A 17,923-nucleotide genomic window follows, 5' to 3' on the forward strand; every position below is an offset into this window, starting at 1 on the left:
AAAATGACATGACGAAGTGCGCGAATGTTCGTTTTGTCTTGTGACGCTGAAAGAGCCTACTTGTTCATCGTCATGGGAAGCTCACGACCAATAACAGCGCTGCTCCCTTCATTCAACATAAACGATTCCAAATGTTAATTCAGAAAAGTTTTGCTACAATCCATTGATTAACAAAAAATACATATACAAATTATGGATTGTACGACATTTCCCCGAAAACCAGTTCTTCGAATGCAGTTTCCCCGAAAGTACCATTTCCCCGAAAAATGTTTCCCCGAATGTACCTTTTCCTCCAAAAGATTATTGCATACCTATGCCATTTAACATTGACCCAATGCACAACTAGGGGGATCCGGTCTTTAGGACGAAGTACGCTTAGCCAAAGTACGTCAGACCGAAGTAAGTTAAGCCGACTGAGTTGCTAAGCTGAAGTTCATAGGGTAGGATAGGTCAGTAGGCTTTCTTCCTAATTTTCTTCATAAACGATGCTAAAATTTTTTTAATGGCACAAATGCCCCAAATGGAGGATAACGTGCCTCTGGAGCCGGCCTTCTGATATTGCATAGCTCATTGACAGTAGTAATTTGTTAAACCACTGACTGTCCCATGACAGATTTATCTTCTTTGAGAAGTCGGCTATTCCTTTGAGTATTAGGCTTTATATATGATCAAACTGAGTTGTTTTCATGGCTTTCAACTCAAACGGACTGATGCCCGTCGATCCGGCGTAATGACACTTTCGGCCTAAAGAACTGCGGCCTGACATACTTCTGCCTAAGGATCCAGCACCGTCTTTTTGGCTCGATTGATAATCTTTCATTTATTAAAATTTTCCTTCTTTCAAACATAGGCTATTCTTTCAAGTTGAACTGTTTTCAATCAGTAATTTGACTGCAGTTATATTTTTTGTGACCAACTGTTTTAGTATCTATAGGCGTTATAGTAGAAATCTTCATCAAAGATTCTCCCTTCTATTCTATATTCTCGGCAGTCTAACTACTAACATGTTCTGTAGAAATGTCAATTCCAAATGCTACTTCGGTCATGGATGATCCATTGATTTACAAACAAATCTGAAGAGCTTCAAATCTATTTGTCAAACAAATTGAGTTCCATTGACTTTTCGTTTTTAAGCCAGTTAATACATTTTAAAATTGTGCTCATAGGCTTCCTTCACAAACAAGAATACTTTAAGTTTAAATTATCTGGAATATGTGTTTTACAATGACAATGAACTTAAGCAAATTACTACCACAATCATGATGGCTCGTTTTTAAGGTATTATGCGTTTAAAGGGCGTTTTCATCGATTGAATATTCAAACATATATAGAAAGAACAGCCTATGAATAAAAGAAGGGAAAATTATGATGAGCGTGTTCTTAATTAAGTGCCATATCATTTTCAATCACTACAACAGAGAAGAACGACCCATATTTAAAAGAAGAGCAAACCTCATTGAAGTATCATGAAGAACATTATATCTCGAAAAATTCATGATAAGAGGGAATGCACAATATCAATGAGGTGTGAAAGTTTCCATGATCTTGATATCTTTCTAAGGACAACACATCGGCACACGTTCTACCCAGGCTTACTTTTCGCTATTTCGTGACTAGTTCAGACAATGGAATTTATCAAGAAAATAATCAGAAATCACTACTAAAAATAGTACTATAAATATTTCGGGGAAACGATCAATTCGGGGAAACGGTTCGTTCGGGGAATCGTTTTTCGGGGAAACATCTATCGGGAAAACTTGATTCGGGGAACTGGTTTTCGGGGAAATGTCGTACAATTAGAATTATGCTGTGACTTTTTTAGAAAGCAATCATACCTTACATTTTCCGTATTGAATGTTGTGGTAGTTTAGCACATCAATAAGTAGGCCGAGGTCTTGGAATTATCATTATTAGTCGAGACGTCAACTGGATAAGTACCACATTGGCGACGAACGAACCCCGTTTGCTTTTGAGCATTCGAAACGATTATCGGAGCGTTTAGCAAAACGACTCAGCGATTTTGGAGATCCAGACCATGAAAAAATCAAGATCCGTTTTCCGTGAAAGGACGTGCATGTGCTGCAAGTGAAGCTGATCATCAAGAAGGAACTCTCCTGCTCTGCCGAAAATATTGGACATCCTGCTGAAAAAAAATCAAGCCAAACAAGTAACTAGGTAACGAACTATGTTTCCCTGAATCGGACAAAAAATAACAAGTTCCTTTGCAAGGGACTGCCTCAGGAACGGATTCAATCCGTTGTGTCAGGCGAAATAAAAACAATGAAGTTCACCTCAAAGTTGGACTGCCTCAGGAACGGTTTAAATCCGTTGAGTTAGGCGACAACATTAACAAGTTCAAGTTCCTATGCAAGGGACTGCCTCAGGAACGGATTCCATCCGTTGAGTTAGGCGAAACAATTTTCAAGTTCACCTTAAAGGTAAACTGCCTCGGGAGCGGATACAATCCGTTGAGTTAGGCGAAAAATATTGAAGTTCACCGCAAAAGTGGACTGCCTCAGGAACGGATTATATCCGTTGAGTAAGGCGACATCATTACCAAGTTCAGCCCTAGAGGTGAACTGCCTCAGGAACGGCATATGTCCGTTGAGTTAGGCGACAAGAATTCCAAGTTTGCGTCAAAGGTAGACTGCCTCAGGAACGGAGGTTTCCGTTGAGTAAGGCGATTCTCGAAACGAGATAGATCTGCTACGTTTTGCTTTCCGGGCATATTTACAATTCTAAATTAGAACGTTTGTAGTCAAAGCACCCATCTCTAAGTACAACTGAGAGGAAGTGACATCGGCAAAGATTGTGGTTAACGGACGATGGTCGGTTTCGAATCCAAAGTCTCCTCAAGTAAGAATATCGCGCTTATTCAAGTTATATCTATCGGATATCCGTGTGATTCTATTAGTGACGGCGATGCCTTGGAAAGATATTTCTATTATAAACACTACTAAAAACGCAAAAGCATCAAATGTTGAGGCTCTACGTCTCTAATTAACGTCAATGTCTGCTAAACTTTATATGCTGCTAAAGAAAAGGAGATGTGGTAGTTTAGCACATCAATAAGTAGGCCGAGGTCTTGGAATTATCATTATTAGTCGAGACGTCAACTGGATAAGTACCACAAATGTGTTACAGCTAGCCTACATCTTTTATGCCGGTAATGATCCTTAGCAGATTACCGCAACCTCGATGACTCATTCAAAGGTATTATATGTTTTAAGGGTGTTTACAGCGATTGAGTATTCAACAACACTCGAAAGACCAATCTATGATTCGAAGAAGGGATAATCTCAGATGAGCGTGTTTTAGTTGAAAGCCTTATCATTTTCTATCAGAACAAATGAAAAAAAAACGACCTTTGTTTAGAAGAAGAGCAAACGTCATTCAAACATTCCTATAATTATTTTGTCTTAAAAAAATGACTCAAGGGAAAATCAAGGGTGCTCATAATACCAAAAACACAGACAAACAGACGTAACACTTCAAACAATTTTGGATTCAAATCATAGTCACAAAAACGTATTCGCCCAATGCTAAAAGAACAGCTAACCATCAACTAGTTGGCGGTAGTGGGCAAACGTCAAACTCGAACAAAATCGATGCGAGCGCCACGGATGGTCGGTTGGCCGACTATCAAGTTTTTAAACCGTTAAATCGGTGTACGATGGGTAATATCAGAGTGTTAGGTCTGTTTTGCAATTTTTGCCAGTCGTGTCTCATGCAAGCTAAGGCGCTGTCCAAGTAGACTCATTTTTGACCATCTCAGTAACCCCACCCCTCCCCCCACCGGCCACATTGGCCCAGCCTACCTTTTAGTTCCAATGACAAAGAACCAGCATTCGATTCAACATGGCGTCCAATATTTTTGATTTGATTGTTTAATTCATGGCAAAAATGCGCTTGAAACATTGACACTGTTTCGTTTCTACATATAATATCGTGCAAAAAGATAAAGAAAGAGAAACAATCATCAAAAACAACAATTTCGTTTGAAATGTGTAATTTCCGAAATAAGCGCTAGCAACACACGAGCCACACACTCGAAAATCAGGAGCAAGTTAGGGTAAATCAACCAGAAAGTGGGTTGCTAAAGATTTTTTTTTTAGTTTTTGACGTTTTGTTACCTTCTTGATTGCATTTCGGACTTCAAGAGATTTCTTCCAGAATTTCTCAAGGAGTCCCTGGAATCCTCCAGGAATTTCATCCGGGATTCTCCGAATAGTTTATTTTGGGATGTCTCTGGATTTTTTTTGGGCTCCCAGATGGTATTCCTGGAAATTCTAGCAACTTCACCCACAATTTCTCTACGAGTTCTTTCGGAAATGGTATCAAATATTCTTACCGAGATTTCTTCAAAAAATCCTTGCAACAATCCGTAAGGTGGCGTGGTAACAGATCTTGGAGTATGCGCACAGGACAAAAGACTTCCGACCCCTGACCTCCAAGAGGTTGAAAAGGAGGTTGGCCGGTTGAAAAACAACAAAGCCGCTGGAGCAGATCAACTACCAAGCGAGCTTCCAAAATACGGTGGAGAAGCACTGGTGAGAGCACTACACTGGGTCATTACCAAGATTTGGGAGGAGGAAGTATTACCGGGAGGAATGGATGGAAGGCATCGTGTGTCCCATCTACAAAAAGGGCGACAAGTTGGATTGCGGGAACTACCGCGCGATCACGCTACTGAGCGCTGCCTACAAGATACTCTCTCAAATGTTATGCCGCCGTCTATCACCGATTGCAAGAGAGTTCGTGGGGCAATATCAGGCTGGATTTACGGGTGAACGCGCTACAACGGACCAGATGTTCGCCATCCGCCAGGTGTTGCAGAAATGCCGCGAATACAACGTACCCACACATCACTTGTTCATCGATTTCAAATCGGCGTATGATGTAATCGATAGAGAACAGCTATGGCAGATTATGCACGAATACGGATTCCCGGATAAACTGATACGATTTAAGATGGCGACGATGGATCGAGTGATGTGCGTAGTTCGAGTATCAGGGACACTCTCGAGTCCCTTCGAATCTCGCAGAGGGCTACGGCAAAGTGATGGTCTTTCGTGCTTGCTGTTCAACATTCCTTTAGAGGGTGAAATTAGGAGAGCGGGGATAAACACGAGTGGGACGATTTTTACGAAGTCCGTACAGCTGCTTGGTTTCACTGATGATATTGATATTATAACTCGTAAATATGAGACGATGGCGGAGACGTTCATCCGACTAAAGAGTGAAGCCAGGCGAATTGGATTAGTCATTAATGTGTCGAAGACAAAGTACATGATGACAAAGGGCTCCAGGGAGGAATCACCGCGTCCGCCTCCCCGAATTTATATCGACGGTGATGAAATCGAGGCGATTAAAGAATTCGTGTAATTGGGCTCACTGGTGACCGCCGACAACGACACCAGCAGAGAAATTCAGAGGCGCATTGTGGTAGGAAATCGTGCTTACTTTGGACTATCTACAAAACGCTGATTAGACCGGTCGTCCTCTATGGGCACGAAACATGGACCCTACGAGCAGAGGACCAACGCGCCCTTGGAGTTTTCGAACGGAAGGTGTTGCGTACCATCTACGGCGGAGAGCAGATGGAAGACGGGACTTGAAGAAGGCGAATGAACCATACCGCGAAAATCGGGAGGCTACGGCGGGCGGGTCACGTCATCAGGATGTCGGATAGCAACCCGACTAAAATAGTTCATCCCGACGTGTAGCGCAGCGAGCTAGGTGGGTCGACCAAGTGGAGGACGATCTGTGGACCCTACGCAAAGTGCAGAACTGGAGACAAACAGCCGTGGACCGAGTGGAATGGAGATGGCTACTATGTACAGCAGAGGCCACCCCGGCTTTTGCCTGATCGGTAAGGTAAGTAAGACCTTCAGGGTCATCCAAACTATCCTGAAGTTTTGCTCTCGATAGTAGCAGTTGTTATTCTCACAATGAGCTTTAAACTATAATCTGTAATCCCCCTGGCATATCATGAGTCATTTCAAGATAGTTTTGAGATATTCCAGATCAACAACACTGCCCCGGAGACCATAGCTTCAGGTATACACTAGTGATAATAGCTTTTGCCTTTACTTAAGTAGTGTTACATAATCCACTGTATTTACCAAAGCAGTTAAAGGAACAATAAACGTTGTTATATATTTTCGGGATATTATGGGCTTCCTTACTGGTATGAAGCTTAGTTGATAAAAACAACCACTGTAACTTACAGAAGACTTACTGAACATGATAGATTACAAATCGTAGCTTTATATAATGAAAGAAGTTACCGTTACACCCGCACACTTTAGGATCTAAACTCAAGAATAGTTTGGATGACGTAGCATATCTCGACTGATCTTTAAATCTTGTCAGAATTGCTGTTGGAAATCGACTGTAATCTTGACTCTATAGATTAACTGTTAATCTATAGAGTCTTGTCAGAATTTTACTTTAAATTCAATCGAGAACACTCCAATGAGATTTCATTACCTAATAAAATGTTGAAAACTGGAAAATTAGCCCGAAAATTCTCGGTCTTTCAGTTGATCAACTGCAAAGTACTGGCTTTATATGTATGTTCCCATTGCGGAAATCACTCAAAGGGGTTTTTCCCTCTTTCAAAATTTTTAGTTAAAAAATAAATAATAATAATAATAATGTATGTTCCCACAATCCCACATTCACCAATCAACTTCAGAATCACGTTTTCCTGGAAGCATGATCCGCGCTCGATTTTCACCTCATTCGACAACCTCACTGCAAAAAAGTGAATGTGTTTTCCTCGTTTTTTATTAGATAATTTACCATCAATCACCGCCACCGCCTCAAGCACAACATATCCAATAAATGCACAAACAACGACAATAACAACAGCAGAGGTGTCGAGGTGACGTTCCACACTGTTGTGTTGAGAATTGCGATTATTCGCAACCGAATGTGCATAAATTTTCAAACCGTTGTTGCTGGTTGTGGTCGTGTGCCGGTGATCATGTGTGCATAATCGAGAGTGCATCCCCTGCCCTAGAGTCATCACCATGCACCGCAACGTCGAAGAAGGTCGTGAACAATCATGGATGATCATGGTGAGTCGTTGGGTTTTTACGACCTCACACATGATCCCGAAGCTTCTAGTTATGTCCGCATTATCGATCACCCTCATGACTTCCATTTATGACCCGTCAACGTGTGCCATCAGACGTGCCATTCTACCAGCAATAACCGCAGCAGCTACGCATGTATTTTTATGCATTCATCTTTGAGTTATTTCAGCTTCGCCCTCACATGGTGCAGTGCTGTGTGCGTTCAGTTCCCCAGATATGGTCTTGTTAATCAGCTAGTGGAAAATTATTCACCATTCCACTATATCAAGCGGAGGAGATCTACCTCGTGCCAATCTCACGAACGATTGGCGGTGTGCCATTTGCCAGTTACCTTGTGCTGTGAGCACTAACCGGAGTTATTAAAAACTACAAAAGCTGCTTAATGAGATACTTACACGCAGGCAAGTAGGTATCTATCCGTACATTACTACCGGTCGGTGGTCGTTCGTCGTCACTGGCTGTGGAGCTTTTGCTCACCATAAAGACAACAATTTATGTACAGCAAGATCTCCTGAACGATTGTTTGCCATTTTTCAATTTACCCAACAGTTTCACGTTACATACAACAACCACACAAGACATTATTTTCACGCTTTTTCTACGCACAGTCGTTAGTTGCTAGATATGTTCGTTTGTCGACTGCATTTACGTAGCTTAAAGCGGGTACAAGTGCTAGGAATCACGAATTCCTTCCATTGCTAGAACTTTTTTTTTTGAAAATTGAACTAAAAACGAACAATTCTACCAGCTTCAGGGTAATTTGGCAAGCATTGGAGATTGTTGAGAGCTTCCAATATCTTGGTAGTCAAATGTCGGATGATGGCGGCCTCACGATTGAATCGGTGCAGCGATCCATAAGGAGAGAGCTGCGTTTGCGAGTTCTTGAAATATCTGGGAATTCAGATAAATCAATTCAACAAAATCCGCATACTCTAACGAGAAATCCGTGCTGTTGTAGGCCAGTAAATCTTGGTGTGTATCAGAGAAGAACGCAAAACGAATGCAAGATCTTCACTCAACTGGTTCTCCAACGCTGAGCTTCATCGTGGATGTCTCCAGAAGCCGATAGCCACACTCTAAGCAAGCCAAGGCGTCCAGGATAGCAACTTTTCAGGACGGGCCGTGAAAGGGCCTTACCACAACTTTGGGTCTGTAGGATTGAAAGTAAGTATGTAAGTGTATTTCTAAAAAAAATCGTTTCCAATTAAAAAAAAAATGCCCAAGAGTATCAGAAACCACATTTCTGAATCTTGTAATTTATAGGTACATCTATCATGCCCAACACCATTAATCATCCGAAAAACAGTCACTAATCACCATCGCACCGTCGTCCGGTCCAGTGCAACATCGCTCAGCAGATGTTTAGAGGTCGCTCGTAAATTAACTGTTTGTTTTGTAGTCAGCAATTTGAATATTCATGTCTTTTTGGTGTAGCTAGCCGGTACCTAGTTGGCAGTTGAATCGTGTGGAACCCAGAAACAGTGTATAGTGACACAAACATTGCTGCACGATTCATCGGATTCCCATCGGATGGTGGGCCTGTTCAAGCCCGCAGTTCCTTCATGGATGGAAGATGCGAAATTTTTGCTCGTATTTTGCGCTGTCGTAATCTGGTTTTACGATGCGCATCGGGTGGATTGCTGCATGCAAATAACCCCGGTGCGGGAGTGCTGACCTCCTACAGAGGAAGTATGGGAATGAACCAAATTTAGCCATGGTATTGCCGATTATATCACACCTGGGAAATTGACGAATGGTTTCCCAAAAAAAACAGACATTCAATAATTTTGTCAGTATGGGTTTTTTTCGCAGTGCCTGGATATGGATGTTTTACCAGTTTCATGAAGTCATTTCGATAATATTACAAGACTGTCTCCATAAATTCTATAGGTTTTTATAATATAACATCGGAAATATTTTTTGGAAGTTTGGGGAAATGCAAACAATTACTTTCACAGCTACAATTTCATGAAGATATTCTAAACAATTGCTCCAAACCAGCAAGGATCGCAAATTCAACTAGCGAGTACATAAGGTGATTTTGGGCATTATCGTTTGAACTCTTCGTCATGATTGATTTTAGTCGATCAAATTCCTGAAACTGGGTCGTATTATTCAACTTGGTTGGGAAATAGTTCAACACTGCCGTGTGCAGCATAGTTGTCCCATGTTCTACGGGAATCCTTAGCCTCCAGGGGTCTCCAGTTAGCCCTGTGGTTAAGGCTATGGATCGCCAACTCGAAAACGCCGGGTTCGATTCCCGTTCCGGTCGAGAACATTTTCTTGACTCCCTGGGCATAGTGTATCATTCACGGAGACAAATTTCGTTCTTTTGAAACAAAAATATTCATGTTTATTCGGTAAACTGATAAAATGTTTAAAACTAAAATTTTATTTTTAAAACTAACTCACTTACACATTTATTTCGACAATACACATTGAGCAGCCCCCTGTTTCGCCGTCGAGAACATAAACAAAACTCACAAATTCCAGATGCAACATCAAACAAGATTTCCGCCTGCAAAAAGGCAAGGTTCACCGAAAATCTCCACGAAATCCCGTTGTTTTCGGGAGCGTATGTTTTCTTCTTCTGTTGACATTTAAGTACAACACGGGAGGTGGGTTTTTCCAGCGAAGGAAATGACTTTATAACTTTATGGGAAAACAGATATTTCCGTAGGGCCGACCTGCCACAAAATCCAAAGATATTTACATTTATTTCTAACGTAATATGTCAGAAGATGCATTTTTGGTTCAACCATGGATTGCATTTGCTTCAAATGTGACGTTCGATTTGCTCCAAACAGTTTTATTTTTGTGGCTTGAACAAATTGACAATTTATTTAAATTTACCTGAAATATTTTTGATTTTATCATAGTTTTTTCTGCGTGTTGTACTTGCCTCACACTATACAAATTCATGCAATTGCAGGCAAAGAGAGCCCTTCAATTAATTATTGTGGAAGTGCTCAAAGAACACCAAGTTGAACAGAGGCGTGTCAAGTTCCAGTGGGAACGAAGAGTTATACAGAAGAAGAAGAAGGGAATCCCTATCAACATGGGACAACTACAGGGGATACTCAATATAATTGAAACGGGCAAAATTTTCACTTTTCAAAAAATGTTCAACTAGCTGTAACTTTTTGAACTTTTTAACTATTCTCAAATTTTCACTGTAAGTTGATCAAGTAGTTGTGTATCAGTGGTCCAAATTTGAAATCGAGCTATTCTACACGAAGTTAGAAGGATTCTAGATAAAGGTATACTTATCTGATAGACAACTTTGAGCTGTTATATCTCCGGATTCAATGAACCGAATGCAATGAAATATTGATCATTTATGACTAATATAATGAGCTATTAAGGTTTACATAAAGCCCAACTTATGAAACGGCCTTTAAATAATTCATAATGGCTCAAATGAATTTCACAAGGTCGCTCTATGACATAGAATCGTCTCACAGCTTGGCTTTTATATAGGTTTAGCAGCATGATATTCTCAAACGTCGGTAGCCGTGTGGATAAAACGCGAACTCAGTGACCCCGACACCGGCATCCATAATTTTTAGTTATAGCAAAAATTCATAAGGTATTTCGTAAGTTTTTTTCGCTGAAAGCATGTTTCTACTTATTCCAATGCTCCCACGGTGCCACTCAACGAATATTGTTTTGGTGAATTTTGTGAAACTGGCAACACTGAATCAATGCATTAGAGGATGTAGACAACGTATACATTGTTATGAAGGTTGGAAGTTTTAGCCATTGTGTAGTTATACACTTAAGAGCCAGTTCGCGAGAACCGCGACCCCCTTTACAAAGGAAGTGGAATCGATATGCTCCGATTGAGCTGAAATTTTCAGGGTATGGTTTTCCATATAAAAAAGGATATCTTGCCGATTTTCAGATTTTTACGTTAGGGGAAAGTGGGGTAAAATAGCCCTCAAAGATTTCATGTCTAAAAATAGGCAAAATCACTAAAATCGCAATAACTTCCGCAAAAGTTAACGGATTCAGCTGAAATTTTGCATGGACACTCTACTCCTATGGCACTTCCATTTAAGCCAAGCGATGGATATTCTTTGATATTTAATTTGAAGAAATAGGTTATTTTCATATTTTTTTTGACGATTTTCAGGGCGTCTGTTTTCGTACCAACAGAACTAGGATGAAAAACTGAGTACTACGTTTTGAAGGATTACCCAAGAACTTTCATTTGATATGTGACCCAGATGCGCCAACTTAAAAACTTTCGAAAAAAAAAAAATTTTCTCGGGGTATGCATTTTACCCCATATTTTTAGCTGTCTAAGAAGAAGTGTTGTTATCGCAAATTATGACAACGTTATTTAACCTTTAAGGGGTTTTCTTCAATAATAATTCAACCAAAAAAAAAAAGATGACTAAGAAATGCAATTATTGGATTTTTTTCGTTTGGGGAAAGTAGGGTAAAACGGACTAACTCAACCTCCTTTCGTTCGTTGCTACGATGTTCTCTGATCGGACTCGAATTTTCAGAGTTCTTTATTCTACTCAAGAATAGATGCTTTATCACATATTATTTTTTTACGTAAGAGGATAACGGGGTAAAATAATTCTCAGAAAAAAAATGTTGAAAATAATCAAAATTTCAAAACCTACAAATGCTTTGGTAAAACTTGGCGAAATTTCATGAAATTAGAAGAAATTTCCTAATTTTTATTGCTTATTAAAATGAGCAAGTCTTGGCAAGTCTGACAACATTTTGACGTCGAGAAATGTCACAGATTAGCACGTGGTGTGTGATTCACCGGATTCTTTCTCGATTTTTCTTTTGACATGCATATCCGGTTCAATTTTCTCTTTTTTTCGTGAAAGTTGCAGCAGTGCACAATGGTCCACGAAAAAGATTTACGAGGAATTATGCATTCAGCGCCTTCAAATGATTTTTTGGACAAATATGGTCTTCTCGAAGTTGTTTCCAAAAATAAGGCCCTCTTTTCAATGTACATAAAAATTAGGGTGGTCCATACTTTCAAACAAATTGTGAACCAAACATTTTTTATTTGCAAGAATAACTGTATACATACTTCGGGAAAGTTATAGATCTATCAATTTTGAGCAAGTTTCCTGAAGACTTTTTTTACGTAGCTTTAAAATTGACCGATCTAGAGATATTTTTCTGAATAAGGTTGGGGCGGTTCAAGGAAAATCGGTTTTCTGGCGTTAACTTTTCAGTTTCGATTTTTCATCAAAGTCACCCAAGAAAAACTTGTAGAGCATAGTTTTTTGAAAAGGTGTTATGACGGGTTGGGGCAATCATAAAAATTATCTTTTGCCCGCATTTAAAAGAAAAAACGTTATAAAACCTATCGAAAAATTAGAGGGGTGTTTTTTTTGTAACTCAAGGGAAAAATACTTGAAAACTGCCTATTTTTTCTAGAAAATCAATCATCGATAACTTTTGAAAGGAATGACGTAGCAACATTCTCAGCGAACGAAAATGCGCTCCCTAACGTAAAAATCTAAAAATCGGCCAGATATCATCTTTTATATTGAAAACCATACCCTGAAAATTTCAGCTCAATCGGAGCACATCGATACAAGAAGGGGTTGCGGCTCTCGCGAACTGGCTCTTAATGTAAGTTCAAAAATGTTATTGTTATTGTTTGTTTTGAAAAAAAAGTGAATAAAAATTACAGCTTCAAAGCTGTAGTACAAAAATGCAGCCTTCAAAATGTGTGAATCGTCCATTTTATGGTGATACTGATATCCTCAACAAACTGGTGACCGTGACTTACAACAATAATTACAAGTATCTTACCCTATCATGCTCATATTTTTTTTCGTGTCGACTTGTTCTTTCCTAATGCTGTTTATCCAACATAAAAAGTTTCCATTCCAAGGGCCTGGCTTTAAAATCAGTCAAATGAGCTTTTCCGTCCTCCGAAATGTTGGTTAAAAATAAAAACTAACTGACCTCCCCAGGGCCGGATTTACAAATGTGGGGGCCCGGGGCCACAGCGTTGTGGGGGCCCTTTATAAAGAAGATAAATTTTTCCCATACACTTTTAAAAAATTAGGAATTTACGCGTGACGTAAACATTTCATGACTGAATGGCAAATTAGGCTCAATTTTCCATCCATCATGTAAGTTCGAGTTGGTTGCACAATATGTCAACAAACCTCTGATCAGATAGATAGAAACAGTTTTCCATTCATCGTTTGTCTCACAACTCGGCGATACAACCGAAAGGTATAGTACGTGCCTCTCAATCAGCGGACCGGATTTCAAATCCAGTTCATTATTTTACTTACATATGTTTTATCTCTCGCTTCGGATCTAGCGATTGCTAGCTCGACTTTTTTGTGATAAAAGACGTAAATTTGTGTCAAACGGGCCGCACCTTTTATGTGCATCCAAGTGAACTTAAATTTACATGGTTTTATTCTAAGAGTGTAAAACATGGAAAAAAATGAAAGAAAATATTAACCCAATATGTTAATGAAGGTATTAATGTAGTTATGGAAGAAGAATCTAGAACAATGAGCAGAACTAGGAAAAATGTCAATATCAACTGAATTATTTGTAACAGACTGGAAATTCTAGCGTGAAAGCAAAGGTAAAAGAAAAAAGGGAAAAAAATCTTTTCAAGAGAGCATTCGCCGCATAGAATCTCAGATTTAGTCGAAATTCAAGCCAGAGTTTATAGTATATAGTCCAAATATTCAAGAAATTTCAAGTAAAATTTGTAGTGCAATCGGTGGTGTCGTTTTAACGAAATCCAAAGAGAATTTATATTGGATCTATGCTGAAATCTCTGGAGAAGTTGCTGATCGATCATCATAAAGAATGAACACTAAAAAAATGTTCTAACGCGTTTGTTAGGGAAGATTTTGGCGATCTTTCAAAAGAATTCTCCACATTAATCTGGTATTGAAAAATACTCCAAAGAAATTTTAGAGGAAATTTTATGATAAGATCCTGATGGAGTTTTTGACTCAATTTCCAATAGAATTTTGAGCGGAAAACGCGAACAAGTTTTTAGCCAATTACTCCACAAAATTGTACTGAAATTTTCTCAATCCATTTCGACAGGAGTTTGCGAAGGATTCAACCTCATTTTAGTGAGCAAATCTCTCTACTTAAAAAAATCGGACTAAAACTCTTCACAATAATCAGCCATTAATTCATGCTATATTTCCTCTAAAAAATGATTCAACAGATTTGGTGTTCTTCGATCAAAGTAAGTCGTAAACTGTCTAAGTAAAATCAAACTCAAGAATTCTAAAAATACTTCTAAATTTCGATTCTTTGATTCTTTCAAGAGCTTTGTAGAAAATTCTTAAAACTATTTTCAGAAAAAAACCAAACAAATTTAGGAACTTTATTACTCTGTAATTTATAGAGGTTTGGAGTTCCTCTAGAATTAAGTCGATTAAGAATTAAGGCCCTGGCCCCCCTGCCCCCCCCCCCCCTAAATCCGGCACTGGACCTCCCAAGTAACATGTTTTAGTCAAATATACTAGAAGAGATTCTTAAAACCATTATAGAACCAAATTAAAAGGTATAACAGCTTTCATCTCTCCACTGCATCCTGCGATTACGACGTCATTGTAATAACCGAAACCTGGCTTAAGAGTGACGTGGCGAACTCTGAACTGGCTACAAATTATACTATCTATCGCTGTGACCGTAGCAGTGCCACCTCAGATCTGCAGCGTGGTGGTGGAACTCTCATTGCAGTCAAAAGCTCACTGTTTAGTGCACCTGTCCACCTTGCAGGCAGTGAATCACTAGAACAGGTTGTAGTGAAAATCTCGCTAGCGCATAAATCTGTATATGTATGTGGCATCTACTTGAGGCCCAATAGCGACACGGGAAAATTTGTTGCGCACTCCGATTGTGTACACCAGATTGTGCAAAATGCTGCTAGCAACGACTCGATCGTTATTCTCGGTGACTACAACCTTTCTCGCCTCTCATGGTCGTATGACGATGACGTTGAAGGTTATCTGCCGTCGAATGCTTCTTCAGAACAAGAGTTGATCCTTACCGAAAACATGATTTCGAGCGGACTACAACAAATCTGTGATGTATCAAATTTTAACCGTCGTCTACTTGACTTGGCCTTCGTGAGTAACAGTAGTGAAGCTGAGCTTATTGAAGCACCATCGACAATTTTAAGCCCTGACCGCCACCACACACCGTTCGTTGTACGTTTAGATATACGCCCCGTACTGGATCAGCATCATCACACAAACGTAGAACAAGATTTCGACTTTGGCCGTTGTGACTACGATGCAGTTATAAACGAGCTCAATTCTCTCGATTGGCACCAGACTCTTGCTGCACCTGACATCAACTCAACGCTAGCGAATTTCTACAATACAGTTTTTGACTCGGTGAGTAGGCATACTCCTCTGCGTAGAACGTTCGTCAGACGACCGTATAAGCTACCTTGGTGGAATGCAGAGTTGCAACATCGACGCAACACCCTTCGTAAAGTTCGGCGTAGATTTTTCCGAGTTCGATCTGCTCAAAACCGTACTCTTCTTCAAAATGTCGAGGCAGAGTATGCTGAAAGCGTAACCTCCACTTTTCGTGAATACGTTTTCCGAATGCAGGACGAAGTTAGAACAAACCCTTCCTCTTTCTGGCGCTTTATCAAAAGCAGGAAAAACTCAAATTCGATTCCATCAGAAATGCAACTTGGAAACGAAACATCACAAGATGATGCTGCTGCTGCTGAAATGTTTGCCAATTTTTTCAAATCTGTATACAGCGCCAATACTCCTCCTGTTTCGCCGGAGGTTGTGAACTCCCTGCCATCGTACAATATCAATTTTCCACGCCCTACTTTTTCAATAGAAGAAGTTTCCGGTGCTCTCAGCTCACTCGATCCATCAAAGGGTCCAGGACCTGATAAGTTGCCTCCTGCATTCATTAAAAAATGTGCCAGTGCGCTAGGGCCACCTGTATGCCTACTTTTCAATATGTCGCTTGGGCAAGGCGTATTTCCAGACGTATGGAAACTATCAGCAGTCACTCCCGTACATAAGACTGGTAGCATTCACAATGTGGAGAATTACCGCCCTATATCAATATTGTGCTGTCTCGCAAAAGTACTGGAGCTTTTGATTCATGATAGGATGTATTCTGCTGCTAAGCCTATAATATCGGAGTACCAGCATGGGTTTGTTAAAAACAGATCCACCGTAACAAATCTGATGTGCTACACTAGCACACTTCATGCCTGCCTGGAAAAGCGATGCCAAGTGGACAGCATCTATTTTGACTTCTCGAAAGCCTTCGATAAAGTCCCGCACGGCCTTACCCTGACCAAGTTGGAGCGCTTAGGATTTCCGGATTGGATCATCAGCTGGTTACGTTCCTATTTGGTTGGTAGATCTGCCTTTGTAAAGTTGAAAAACGTAAAATCCGACATCTACACAACGCCAACCGGCGTGCCGCAGGGTAGCCACCTTGGTCCGTTAATTTTTATCCTTTTTGCTAACGACCTATGCCACCGAATCCGTTCTCACTGCCTTATGTATGCCGACGACCTTAAAATATACAGAATAATCTCATCCTTAATCGACTGTGCTGCGCTACAACAGGATCTCGACGCCGTAGCAGATTGGTGTTCCTCAAATGGCATGGAGTTGAATATCAAAAAGTGCAAAACGATCAGTTTTTGTAGAACGACGCCACTTACGAGTTTCGACTACAGCATAAATGGCAACAGTGTAGATCGTGTGTCCTCTATCAAAGACCTAGGTGTTACGATAGACTGTAAACTGAACTTCAGTGAGCATATCTCGACGACAACTGCTAAAGCCTTTGCGGTTCTAGGATTCATACGCCGCAACGCTGCGGACTTTGACGACGTCTACGTCTTGAAAACGTTATACAGTAGTCTTGTGCGAAGCATATTAGAATACGCCGTTCCAGTCTGGGCTCCGTACCAAGAACTTCATATGGCGCGGATCGAAAGAGTTCAGCGTAGTTTTGTTCGTTTTGCGTTGAGGAGACTGCCATGGAATGATCCGCACAGATTGCCACCATACGACCACCGCCGCCAGCTAATTAGATTAGAATCTCTACGCCAGCGTCGTGAGTACCATCAAAGAATGTTTGCTTTCGACATAGTGAGTGGACATCTAGACTGTGCACCGCTCCTGCAATGCGTCAATTTTTATGTTCCTGCTCGCCGTCTCCGCCAGCGTCAACTGTTCCACGCTACTAGGCACACGACAGTATTTGGCCATAATCATCCCCTGGAAAGATGCCTCGCCCTCGTCAACGATTTGCCTTGGTTTGATTTTAATATTAGTAGAACACAATTCAAAACGTGTATTAGAAATATAAGTTAATTTTTGTTTTTCTGTTTTATCAGTCTGTACGGCAGTTTAGCCGAAGACGTAGAAATAAATAAATAAATATTATAATATAAGGTTTTATGATTATTCTCAAAACCTCTACAAGACTAATTGGTCATCAAAATGCTACCTGTGTTTTAATTTTCGCTGAACACTACTTTTTTCAGCTCTTTTTTGTTTGTTTAAGGAAATCTGGAAACTATGTTTCCAGGAACATAACAATACTTCTAGAATCCACATTTATTACCAGAGTTATCAAACTTATACTGAAGCCAAAATTGTCCTTCAATAATTTCCACATTTTATCTGAAATCATTAGTCCTCTCCCATTCCAAATAACCGTGGACTGGAGACTTCAACGCCTGGGCGGTTGAATGGAGTAGCCGCTCGACTAACACGATAGGCTCTGCTCTACTCCAATCTACGGCTATGGCTAGACTGAACGTGGACGTCACGAACGTA

This window comes from Aedes albopictus, chromosome 2 (genome assembly GCF_035046485.1).
Source record: "Aedes albopictus strain Foshan chromosome 2, AalbF5, whole genome shotgun sequence".
In the NCBI taxonomy this organism is placed as follows: domain Eukaryota; kingdom Metazoa; phylum Arthropoda; class Insecta; order Diptera; family Culicidae; genus Aedes; species Aedes albopictus.